Raw genomic sequence first — 4,544 nt, forward strand, 5'->3', positions numbered from 1 at the left:
GCTTGTAATCTTTTACATTTGCTTCCGTCAAATGATTGTCGCAGCAAACATGTTTTATACTAGAATGACGCTGGTTCAATAAACACGTATTCCAAACGTCCCCAACGTTTATGTTGTGTATCTCTCTGAGACTAAGCGAGCACGATTGACCAAGCGAAAAGTACTGTAATGTTTTCATAATCCCTGAAGGGTCAAGGGTTGTCGTGTTTAATGGTTGCGAGAAACGTTTCGCTCCATGGTAGGGTTCGGGGGCTTATAATGGGACTGTGACCTAGCTGGCCTATAGGCTGACATATCCTATGGGGGTGTCCGGAATCAGTCTAGACACTAATCCCTTCGTTTATTTTGTCCAACAAATGGCCAGATCCTATTTATTTTTAGGAACACATGACACCCTGAGCCCTTTAAGTAAAGACCTCTGCTTAAAATGCTATTTCTAAAAGTGGATGCCCCACTTGTTCAGTGACCTGAATGCACAAATGGGCGCAGGACTACTGTCACTGCTGTGTGTGAATTATTTCAAGTAGGGGTGACAGCGTATTGAATTTATTTGACTCTAAAGTAACTATTGACCTTTTTCTCTGTGTCAGGGACAGGAGAGACTACTAACTCCTCTCAAGTAAAGTTCTATCAGGTGAGTCTTAAAACCTTGCGCTGACATTACATGTGCATGTTGAGTGTTTGTATGTGCAGTGAGGTTGTAGCACATATATGGTAGTAGGAATCTGTGTGGAGTCTGCATACTCGGACCAGTGGGGTCCATCCCGTTCAACATGGCAAACGATGTAGAGTTATACAGCTTCCCCTAGACAATGTAAATGTATTTGCTGCATTTGTGGCTGGAGGGTGTGCATCCATACAATAAAGTGAGGGAGAACGGGTATAGAGCTGTCTTTAAAAATGTAATGAGGACCTTGTTAGTAAAAAGCTACGGTTGAGGAAGTCTCTCAACAGGGCATTCCCTTTTGTCCGTCCCTGATTACTGCTTCAGAAAGTCTGACCACAGTCAGGTGTAGTGATCCCACACTCCTGTTTAGAGCTAGTTTCATGGCTATCTCGTGTGAGCAACATCACATTGTATAAAGGCTGTGCTTGAGGAACAGCCAAAAAATGACATTTAAAGGGAAACTATCCCAAACAGTGGCTCCACATCTTCTGTCTGGGAAATATGCATGAAAGTGTGATCTGCATTCTCTACTTTCCAAGCACGTCTTGACCAAGGAAGGGAGTGCTCTGCAAAGTAATCGAAGAACTGCAGTGTGATCAGGGCTTGTGTGAGCATGACACATAAACCTCCAAGAGGTTTGAGGACATTGCCTGACATCTGCACAACTTGAGGAAGAAGCTGAAGATCTGACTAGCACCCAGAACACAGTCTACCTACTCAGACAGGGAACACGAATGCCAGGACCTGCAAGACAAGAGACTGTTCAGGGGGATAAAACCAGATTTGTTCCTGGTGTGAGAAACACCCAAAAGTTGATCACTTCCCTCAGAAGAAAGTCAGATCTGACCCATTATGTGAGGGTTTTCCTGGTCTCCCATTGTGACCACCCAGAAGTCAAGCCTGAAAAGTAACCACCTGCTGCCTGCGAACCCATGCAACACCTTAAAGCCTTGTAGCCATCGCCGTTCACTCTGAATTCCAGCCCTGAGGCTGAACCTGTCAGATGAGCACTCTCATATGATTCCGGCCCAGAGATCACAACCCCCTGCAAAGAGCACCCATTGGATCCCGGCCCAAAGGCTGCATTTGCCAGGACAGGCAGCTGCTGAGCAGACCTGCCCTGCTACTTACACAGCAGCCCTGTCCAGAATGAAGATGCCACTGTGGTCACATGTCAGCAGAGTCACTGTTGAAAACACCAGCCAAAAGAACACCCTTCAGCACCAAATGACTGCACCACTGTAAGCAGGTAACACAGCTTTGCATGGGAAATACAGAGCTAGAAGCACACGCTGTGCACTTTTTGGGTACAAAATATTGAACTTAACAATGAAATACTCTGCATCAGTAGAGACCTAGTGCGTTGCACCTGTACCTAGTCTACGCTTAAACCTACACTTGGGTAGAAGTCCCACAGACAATAGAGAAGCTACTAGAAAGTGGAGAGTGCGAACCTGGATGGTAATATTGGACCATATTCCTGGATTTCCAGTTCTGAATCATGAAGTATACACAATAGAAAAAATGATATAATTGACTGCATTTTAACCGAACATTTGCAGAATTCATGGACTGTGCAATTGAAGAAAAAAAATCTTGAATTTACCACCATGGAAAAAAATAATTAAATACATTATAGCATCTGTCATAAATAGCCATCACTAGTACTTGTAAAAAAATAGACCATTCTCCGGGTAATTTTGCTCCACTTTATAAGATGCAATTTCAGATGCCGAAATGTACACACATGCAAAGTCTCTGATATACCACAAGAAAGGAAGTCTTCCTCACTTCAGATTTTTATTCACAGGCAAAGCTCAGCTTCACATCCTAAACATTTTTGGTGTTTATCAATACTCCTCTTCAAGCACACAGAACCCATTTCCTGGATTACCTCTCTTTAAACTGAAAGCTAAACAAGTCTCCACATAGTGCAGACGTAACAAGAAAATACTTCTTCTATTCTCCCTAATCCATATCATTTGTAATATATGGAGCATAGTGTGTGTGCCTCTATCTTCTTTGTTTTCTTTATTACCTTACCACTGACTGAGCTCTTATAAAATGCATGAATGTACTCAATGATATGCCCATTATTATATTGGTTTAATCTTGTGTTTTTAATCATTATTCCATGTTACAATTATCAAATTCCGTTGTTGCTCATTACTTAGCATGCTTCTTCCTAAATTAGGACTATAAATTATATACATCATAATCCACACATCTACAAGTGTGTTGTCCTAGTTTTAAACACACTTCAATGTTACTTTATTCATGATAGGAAAAAACTAAACTTCCTGTCTCCAATATGTATCTGGATTTCATCCTAAATAGTTTCACTCTCTTTGGCTCTGATGTGATTCAGCAAACTGTTCAACTTTTGGATAGCTATGGCCTTGTTTGAGCATCACTCTCAAGTGCAAAACTATTATAACCATCTGTGTCTTTGTGATACTTCCTAAATTTAAACTGTGCTGTCACATATATCACAAATACTCTGAATCACGTCAATCTATTTCATATTTTCCTCCGATAGTTATGTTCTAAGTATCCAGAGCACGTGAACATGTCTTATATCTAGCTTATTTGTATTTTAAGGAATCTTAATTGGCGTGTATTTGTTTTTAAAAAAAAGCTGTGCCTTAGGATATACTGCAAACATTTAAATTTTCGCTATGTCACTGTAGATGAGAGGTACACAGTGTTTGGAATCTCATGGACCACTTTCAAATATGTGCCAGTGTTTTTAGTTTTCGCCTGCACAGCACTTGTGCTGTGCTTGCGAAATCGCTTGTATTTAATATATCTTAAAAGGGGGCTTTTATCATTTCCCCTGTCGAATTACTGTGTTCATTCGCTTTTGTGTGGAACTTTTTTTTTTGTTAACTTCCCCTGGCTGCACGCACTTACCAAAGGTCTACTAAAGCTGTTCACACTGTTTAAGCTCCATTTACTGTCAAGCTAATGATCTTTTCCCGCGGAAAAGGCCGACAGGTTCTAACAGTATGCTGGAATGCTTGCTTTTTATTTCTTAGTTGTGTAAAGCAGATGCTTTAGCCTTACCACGTTTCTGGCATTTCCTATTAATGCCTCAGTGCCTTTCTTTGCACTTTTTAAGCATTATCAGATTGATTTTTTCAACGTAATCAAATTGGTGATTATGATCAAATTCTAATTGTTGTAATTAACATTGTACACTAAAAAAACGTAATATACAAGAGCTAAGCTATATTTGTCTACTAAACAGGCAGCTACAAGTGCAGTTACCTTGCAGACAGCAGGGTCATAATTTGAATGGAGTTGCATCAAGACCAGAAGTTGCAAGAACTCCTCTAAACGCATAATATTGCTATCTTTGAATACTAAACAGGTAGTCACCATTGCAGTTACCATGCAGTTCAAAGGGACTTGATTTGAATGGTGCAGCAGGTGCAGTGACACCTGGGCCAAAAGCTCTAGGGTCCCCACTAAACCCAGATTATTGCTAAAATGTAAAACTAAACAGGCAGTCACAAGGGCAGTTACCTTGCAGACAACAGGGTCATGATTTGAATGGTGCAGCAGGTGCAGTGTCAGAGGGCCAAAAGTTGGCAGAAGTCTTCTAAACACTTAATGTTGCTATAGTAACTACTAAACAGGCAGTCACAAGAGAAGTTACCTTACAGACAATAGGGTCATGATTGGAATAGTGCAGCAGGTGCAGTAGCACCGGGGCCAAAAGTTTCATAACTCCACTAAACACCAAATATTGCTCTATTTTAATACTAAACAGGTAGCCACTAGTGTAGTTATCTAGCCACCATTTGAGTCAAGATTTCAATAGTGCAGCAGGTGATGTGGCACTGGGACCAAAAGCTCCAGGCGTTTTACTAAA

The sequence above is a fragment of the Triturus cristatus genome, chromosome 4_2 (genome assembly GCF_964204655.1).
Source record: "Triturus cristatus chromosome 4_2, aTriCri1.1, whole genome shotgun sequence".
In the NCBI taxonomy this organism is placed as follows: domain Eukaryota; kingdom Metazoa; phylum Chordata; class Amphibia; order Caudata; family Salamandridae; genus Triturus; species Triturus cristatus.